Source organism: Schistocerca nitens, chromosome 6, assembly GCF_023898315.1.
Source record: "Schistocerca nitens isolate TAMUIC-IGC-003100 chromosome 6, iqSchNite1.1, whole genome shotgun sequence".
NCBI lineage: Eukaryota > Metazoa > Arthropoda > Insecta > Orthoptera > Acrididae > Schistocerca > Schistocerca nitens.
The window spans coordinates 19,235,157-19,244,594 of NC_064619.1; positions in this window are offsets into that span (position 1 = coordinate 19,235,157).

The following is a 9,438-nucleotide window of genomic DNA, read 5'->3' on the forward strand; positions in this document are numbered from 1 at the left end:
TAAACATAGCGAGGGGAAGAAGACCACCTATATGCCTCCGTATGAGCCATAATTCCTCGTCTCTTATATTCGTGGTCTTCACGCGAAATGTATGTTTGTAGCAGTACAATCGTTCTGCACTCAGCATCAAATATCGGTTTTCTAAATGTTCTCAACACAGATCCTCGAAAAGGGCATTGCCTTCCTTCCAGGAATCTCTGTTTGAGTTTCCCAAGCACCTCCCTTATTACTTGCGTATTGTTGGAACCTACCGGTAGAAGATCAAGCAGCCCGCCTCTGACTTGCTTCGATATCCTCCTTTAATCCGCCCTCTTATAGACCCTAAACACTCCAGCAGTACTGGAGAACAGCTCACACTACCGTCCTACATGCGGTCTCCTTTATAGATGAACCTTCAAAGTTCTCCCAATAAACCGAAGTCGACAATTCGCCTTCCCCACCACAATCCTAATAATATGCTCGTTCTATTCCGTAAAGCGTTGCGACTTTACGACTAGATATTTAAACGAAGTGTCAAGCAGGGCACAACTAATGCTATATCCGAACAACACGGGTTTGTGTCCCCTATTCATCCACATTAACTTACATATTTCTACATTTAGAGCAAGCTGCTACTCATCACATATTAAGTAGAAATTGTCTGAATCATCTTGTATCTCCCTACAGTCACTCAACTTCGACACTTCACTGCGCAGCACAGCATAACCAGTAAAAAACCAGAGATTTGCTGCCAACCGTGTCCACCATATCAGTTACGTGTACAGAAAACAATAGCAGTCCCATCACACTTCCCTGGGACCCTCCCGACGATATCCTTCTCGCTGTTGGACACTTACCGTCGAGTACAACACACTGGGTTCTACCACCAATGAAAAAAAAAATGAAAAAAAAACCGATTGTGTGGCATTGTTGGACGGGAGGCTCCGATCGGGGAAGCTCGTTTGCCGGGTTGCAAGACTTCTCTCCGATGACGCCAACATTGGGCGACTTGCGCGTCGCTGTTGATGAGGACAACACAACACCCACTCCGAGGGCGAGGAAAATCTCCAACCCGGTCGGGAATCCACCCCGTGCCCGATGCATGGTAGGCAAGCACATTACCACTCGGGTAAACAATTGCCTACGAAGTCTTCGACCCAGTCACATGTCTGGGGACCTGTCCTATATGCTCGTACCTTCGTTAACAGTCTGCAGTGGGGCAGCGTGTCAAATACTTTTCGGGATTCTACACTACTGGCCATTAAAACTGTTACACCAAGAATAAATGCAGATGATAAACGGGTATTCATTGGACAAATATATTATACTAGAGCTGACATGTGATTACATTTTCACGCAATTTGGGTGCATAGACCCTGAGAAATCAGTACCCAGAACAACCACCTCTGGCCGTAATAACGGTCTTGATACGCCTGGGAATTGAGTCAGAGCTTGGATGGCGTGTACAGGTATAACTGCCCATGCAGCTTCAACACGATACCACAGTTTAACACGAGTAGTGACTGGTGTATTGTGACGAGCCAGTTGCTCGACAACCATTGACCAGACGTTTTCATTGGCGAGAGATCTGGAGAATGTGCTGGCCAGGGCAGCATTCGAACATTTTCTGTATCCAGAAAGGCCCTTACAGGATCTGCGACATGCGGTCGTGCATTATCCTGCTGAAATGTAGGGTTTCGCAGGGATCGAATGAAGGGTAGAGCCAAGGGTCGTAACACATCTGAAATCTAACGTCCACTTTTAAAAGTGCCGTCAATGCGAACAAGAGGTGACCGAGACGTTAACCAATGGCACCCCATACCATCACGCCGGGTGAAACGCCAGTATGGCGATGACGAATACACGCTTCCAATGTGCGTTCACCGCGATGTCGCCAAACACGGTTGTGACCATCATGATGCTGTAAACAGAGCCTGGATTCATCCGAAAAAATGACGTTTTGCCATTCGTGCTCCCAGGTTCGTCGTTGAATACAACATCGCAGGCGCTTCTGTCTGTGATGCAGCATCAAGGGTAACCGCAGCCATGGTCTCCGAGCTGATTGTCAATGATGCTGCAAACGTCGTCGAACTGTTCGTGCAGATGGTTGTTGTCTTGCAAACGTCCCCATCTGTTGACTCAGGGATCGAGACGTGGCTGCACGATCCGTTACAGACATCCGGATAAGATGACTGTCATCTCGACTGCTAGTGATACGAGGCCGTTGGGATCCAGCACGGCGTTCCGTATTACCCTCCTGAACGCACCGATTCCATATTCTGCTAACAGTCATTGGATCTCGGCCAACGCGAGCAGCAATGTCGCGATACGATAAACCGGAATCACGATAGGCTATAATCCGACCTTTATCACATCGGAAACGTGATGGCACGCGTTTCTCCTCCTTACACGAAGCATCATAACAAAGTTTCACCAGGCAACGCCGGTCAACTGCTGTTTGCGTATGAGGAGATATCGGTTGGAAACTTTCATCATGTCAGCACGTTGTAGGTGTCGCCACCGGCGCCGCCCTTGTGTGAATGCTCTGAAAAGCTAATCATTTGCGTATCACAACATCTTCTTCGTGTCGGCTACATTTCGCGTCTGTAGCACGTCATCTTCGTGGTGTAGCAATTTTAATGGCCAGTAGTGTATTTGTTGACGCAGTTCGTCTTGCGTTCTTCCTAAGATACTATTATCAGTGACTTCCGCTCAGAATCTAATAGGGAATACTAAAAACATGAAAAAAAACAACGAAAATGAGCAAAAACATGTTTCCCAGTGCACGAAAATTCTACTGAAAGCAAACCCAGCTACTCTGTTGGGTAGCAACGGATCTAAAGAAAATTTATCACTAATAGAGGAGACAGTATTTAGTGATTGTTGCGAAATACTTAGGCCTGCGAATCTTCTAGACCTAGAAGTTCAACAATTAAATCGTTGCGGGACGGTTCCTACGTTACCAAATTAATATTAAAAAATACGACGGTACTCTTTCGGTAGTGTCCAGAAATAGTGAGAGCTCTGTTACTTGAAGTTTGATTAAAACAGGCCACCGTCTAGTTGCAGTTATCGGCAGCAGAGTGTAGTGTCTAAAATAAAGCAATCTGCTAGAGAAATGTACTGTAGTTCTACCTTAGGAGTGAAGCCCATTGTGCTGTATCGCAAGCCTGCTGCAAATCGTTGCAGCATAAAAAACAACTGAAATGGCTACCCAAAAACAAATTAGTGAAGTACGAGGAAAAAGCTTTTGTATGACAGGAAAGATATAAAATTGAGAATCCTACTCATTTGGATCATTATTATATCGTACAACGACACGTGACATTTCCTCAGGTTTTCCCGGCGGACAGTCTATTACATCGTTTTCGGACGTGAATTTCTGTATGGTGCGAAAAGTGGCAATTGTCACTAAACAAAGAAAAGTGCGAGGTCATCCACATGGGTACTAAAAGAAATCCGATAAATTTTGGGTATACGATAAATCGCACAAATCTAAGGTCTGTCAATTAGACTAAATACCTTGGAATTACAATTACGAGCAACTTAAATTTGAAACATTATGGGGAAGGCGAAACAAAGACTGTGCTTTGTTGGCAGAACGCTTAGAAGATGCGACAAACCCACTAAAGAGACAGCCTAAATTAGACTTGTCTGTCCTCTGGTGGAATATTGTTGCACGGTTTGGGATCCTTACCAGGTTGGATTGACGGAGGACATCGAAAGGGAGCAAAGAGGCGAAGCCCGTTTCGTGTTATCTCGCAATAGGGGTGAGAGTGTCACTGATATGATACGCGAGTTGGGGTGGCAGTCACTGAAACAAAGGCGGTTTTCTTTGCGGCGAGATCTATTTACGAAATTTCAATCACCAACTTTCTCTTCCGAATCCGAAAATATTTTGCTGACACCCACCTACGTAGGGAGAAATGATCATCATAATAAAATAAGAAAAATCAGAGCTCGAAGGGAAAGATTTAGGTGTTCCTGTTTCCCACGCCCCATTCGAGCGTGGAATGGTAGAGAAGTAGTATGAAAATGGTTCGATGAACCCTCTGCCAGGCACTTAAGTGTTAATTGAAGAGTAACTATGTAGATGTAGATGTAGATGCACAACAGATCACATTTGGAAAAGGTATTCGAAATTTGCACCGTTTGCTGGAAGAAATATTGCATCGCTGAATCCTCCTTTTACGCCCAAGCCCAACTGGTGACGTCACATGTTCAACATTTATCGTCCACTTTTGGGGTATTTCCCGACAGTTGCGTCACCATGTGCCTCATATTAAATTACTTCTTTCAGCGTCATCTAGGTCGCTTCGGGGTATTTTACACATTAATAACAACCACTTTGTATGAAATAAAGGAGTACTTCGTCTACAACACATTATATTATAATGTAAAACTTTCGATCTGAGCAGTGGAGGAAGAAGCAAGTCACGCGAGTGTTTTTGCGGTTTAAGAGTGTTTTGCGAACTGGGAATCCCAACTAACCCACTCGGAATGTTAAGCACACACTTCAGTTTCCAGCCCGACAAAGGAAAGAGCGCTTTAACGACGCCGTTTCGCAGCACGCAGTCGTGGGCCCTTAAGCTTTATGGCGGTCGTGGCAGAGTCACCGGCTGAAGCAAACCGGTAGCGCACCCGCAGCGTCGCCGACTACGCGACAAACGAGTCTGGATGTGTGTACACGCCGGGCTGCAGTTTACCAGATGCTTATCTGCCGGCGAGGAGTTACTCACCGCTGCCAGCGGCCTGCGCCTGAAGAGCGGGCAGCACGCACGGCACCGCCACTGCTACGTACCTGCAACAAGAGAAAAACGCGCTGGGTTAAAGCACGAAAGCGTACACTTGTACTGCTGATCTGTGGCAGGTGAGTGTGAGGGAGTTAAGCGCTGTGCAGCAACTGCTGCATCATCTCTACTGAAGCTGACAGCAACCACAACGTATGCTCTTGAATGAATGCACAGAACATGTTATGCTCTATCTCTTGCTCGTTTCCGTTCTGTATATGCACATAATTTCATTCCGGTGCAACAGTCGCTCTAATTGGAATAAATCATGACCAATAGCCACTCTAGTGAATCATGAGACAAGTATTTACATAGAGCCAGAGAGCACCACGACAAGCTCAACGCATCGTCTACAACAAATGATGTACTTATTATTTAGTGATAAAATGGTGAGGCATTGTGGTCAGTTTGTCTCCGTCAGTTGACCGCAGTACAGTTAGAATGAATCTCAAAGGTGCCTCCAACCTTTCTCTGTAATGATGCAAAAGCGTAGCACCCTGCAACGGCATCCTCGAGCTCTACAACGCTGTAGACAATAAGGTGTCGACACATGCGAAAAATAGGACACAGCTCAGACGTTAATGTGAGGTGTGAGGTGGGTTAATGACGTCACGTTCACACTCAGTTCAACCCATTTCTGTCCAGCGTCACAGTGGACATCTCACACTATGATAAGGTCGTAATACACCCTATTACCCACATTTCGTCCGTTTGTTTGACGTCTCTGTGATGGAGGTCAGAAGCGGGAGGCCTGGGCTTGAAATCAGGTGGTTTTCTTTTGGGTGTCACAAGAAAACATTTCAGACACACTGCTGCTCAGAACTGAATCGAGAAAACCTCTAAACGTAGCATGAAGGGCGTCGTTTAAACCATCCCTTCCGTAGAGGTGTTCACTTTCCCACACTTCGCCCTCGAAAACGACAGTTCGCAGTGCGATATGCCAAAGGGCGTCGTTCTTGACAATGTTTGACACTACTGACACCTCCTGGACGATTGAAACCTTTTCTAAGGCCATCGTGAGGCTGTACATCTACATGATTACTCTGCAATTCACATTTAAGTGCTTGGCAGAGGGTTCATCGAACCACAATCATACTATCTCTCTACCATTCCACTCCCGAACAGCGCGGGGGAAAAACGAACACCTAAACCTTTCTGTTCGAGCTCTGATTTCTCTTATTTTATTTTGATGATCTTTCCTACCTATGTAGGTTGGGCTCAACAAAATATTTTCGCATTTGGAAGAGAAAGTTGGTGACTGAAATTTCGTAAATAGATCTTGCCGCGACGAAATACGTCTTTGCTTTAATGACTTCCATCCCAACTCGCGTATCATATCTGCCACACTGTCTCCCCTATTACGTGATAATACAAAACGAGCTGCCCTTTTTTGCACCCTTTCGATGTCCTCCGTCAATCCCACCTGGTAAGGATCCCACACCGCGCAGCAATGTGCTAACAGAGGACGAACCAGTGTAGTGTAAGCTGTCTCTTTAGTGGACTTGCTGCATCTTCGAAGTGTCCTGCCAACGAAACGCAACCTTTGGCTCGCCTTCCCGACGATATTATTTATGTGGTCTTTCCAACTGAAGTTGTTCGTAATTTTTACACCCAGGTACTTAGTTGAATTGACAGCCTTGAGCCGGCCGTGGTGGCCGTGCGGTTCTGGCGCTGCAGTCTGGAACCGCGGGACTGCTACGGTCGCAGGTTCGAATCCTGCCTCGGGCATGGATGTGTGTGATGTCCTTAGGTTAGTTAGGTTTAATTAGTTCTAAGTTCTAGGGGACTGATGACCTAAGATGTTAAGTCCCATAGTGCTCAGAGGCATTTGAACCATTTCTTTTTTTTTTTTTTTTGACAGCCTTGAGAATTGTACTATTTATCGAGTAATCGAATTCCAACGGATTTCTTTTGGAACTCATGTGGATCACCTCACACTTTTCGTTATTTAGCGTCAACTGCCACCTCCCACACCATACAGCAATCTTTTCTAAATCGCTTTGCAACTGATACTGGTCTTCGGATGACCTCCCTGAACGTGATCTCGTCCATTTGGAGTGTAGTGTGACCGCAAGGTTTGGTACACAGCGTGAAATCTTGAGGGAGCGTTCAGAACCATTCGACGAAATTGAATGTCATCCGAAGCAGAAGGCATGTGAACGCTTTTTTATCCCTCGTTTTACGTGCGCTCCTGTACTGTGTTCAAGCCGTAGTGCGACACTGAAACGTTCCTGAATGGAATGGCAAAGACCCTCATTTAGGTGCCACTCGAGTACTTTAAAAAAGGATCTGTGCAGAGACCCTCTTCTACCGATCCATACCTGCCAGCCGGATAGGCAACCCTTTCGACACCCCTCTGGTTTCGCAAACGTCCAGCTGACGCAGATGTGTAGTGGGTTACGTGTCCCGCTTGTATTGACTGAAGACTGTCGTTTTCGAACACGAAATAAGTGGAAATGAACTCCCCTAGGGAAGCGATAGTTTCATTGACGAGCTTTATGCCACCTACTGAGGCCGCTTCGTGTCGAGCTGCAGTGTTTCTAAAATGTTTCCCTGCGCCAGCCACAAGTAAACCGTTTGATTTCAACGCTGGGCATTACAGTCTTGACCTCCATTGTATAGGTGTCAAACAAACGGGTGAAATGTGGGGAAGATGGCTTATGACGACCTTCCCATTGTGTGACACGTTCATTGTTACGTTGGGCAGAATTGTGGCAGAATTTGGTGTGAATGTCATATCATTAAACCTCCTCACACTTCTAATGAACTTCTGAGCTCTGGCCTTTTATTCGCATGTGTCGACACCTTGTTGTCTGAAACTTTTCAGAGCCCATGGTCCATGTTGTAGAGCGCCAGAAAGTGTTGTAGGCACCGTTGAGCTGAATTTAAAACTTGTGCGTCAAAATGGGAGAGAATTATAGGGTTTCAAAAAAGTGAGGCTGTAATTCTTTTGCACAGTGTAGCTTTGCGTTATTGTCGTTCCTTTATCCTATCAAACAATAGGAACCCTGTGTTTAGATATAGATAGTTACACTGTAAAAAGCCATAGCAATCAGAAAACAAGTCTAATTTATGATATCTGCTTTTTATTTGAACTCCATTGCTTTACGACTGCTCCTCAAACCTCTGGATAAAAGTGCACCAGTTTCCATCTCTGTCTGTCTACGGCCCGACGTCCTTTATTCTCTGGAATGATAGTCAAAAAGACTACGGAACTCTATTAGACAGATATAAGCGAGTTGGTGTCTATAGGTACAACACAGTTTGTGGCCATTTTACAGAAACCTACACAAGTCTACACCATCTGGGGAAACCTCACCATATAGATATTAGATTTACAATCCAAAGGATTGCCGAAAGATGTTCTCATGCACTTAAAGTAAAACACAAGAAAATCCTTTAGATAGCGCGTTCTGCCTTAGCTGCACGTGAAAGAAATTTCAGTAGCATCCTCTCTCTGTATCTCTGAATATTATCCTGTTATCTGTGTTACAACTTCACAATTTGAAGATGCAGAGTTGCCAAAAATTGTTACTTGCACTCCGAGGACATTTGCGATCGCCATCACAAAATTACGTGTCCAGAGTTGCTTTTTGCGTCTGTTCAGCATTTAGATATTCAGTCAACCAAAACAGCATTTACACAGGGATTAGTTTTGCCTCAGCAACAAACATTCCCTTCGACTTTATCACTCAGGTCTGCTTCTCACTGCCTCGTGACCGAACTCTTATTACCGTGATTTCATAATAACGTCCAAGAAACGTGTCACTTCTGTCTTGGTAAACGCTCTGTCGCTTAGGACAGTTTTTAAAATTATGGAAAACTGTCGACAACTCTGAGAACTTACCAAAGAGCTAAACTCTGATAATCTTATGGACAATCTTATTATGTATGTAATTTAATAAGTGATGGATGCAAAATACAGACATGAATTATTTACAGAATACTTGAAAAACTCGTAGAAGAACAGCTTGGGTAGCAGAGAAATTGTAGAAACACGCGTGTCAATACTGATCCTACGACTTACCTTAGTACATTGTTTGAAGATAGGCAACTGTATGCTTGTAGATTTTGCGAAAGCTCTTGGTAATGACGACTCGAGTATTCTCTTTAAACCATGTATGGAAGTGAAACATGGACAATAAATAGTTTGGACAAGAAGAGAATAGAAGCTTTTGAAATGTGGTGCTACAGAAGAACGATGATGATTAGATGGATAGATCACATAACTAATGAGGAGGTATTGAATAGGATTGGGGAGAAGAGAAATTTGTGGCACAACTTGACTAGAAGAAGGGATCGGTTGGTAGGACATGTTCTGAGGCATCAAGGGATCACCAATTTATTATTGGAGGGCAGCGTGGAGGGTAAAAATTGTAGAGGGAGACCAAGAGATGAATACACTAAGCAGATTCAGAAGGATGTAGGCTGCAGTAGGTACTGGGAGATGAAGAGGCTTGCACAGGATAGAGTAGCATGGAGAGCTGCATCAAACCAGTCTCAGGACTGAAGACCACAACAACAACAACAACAACGGGGATGAAATGTAGTGAGTGTAACGTTATCTACAACTTGTACAGAAAACAGCTGCAGTTACTACAGTCGAAAGACATTAAAAGGGAGCAGTAATTGAGCAGTGAGTGGAAGAGCGCTATAGTCTCCAATGTCA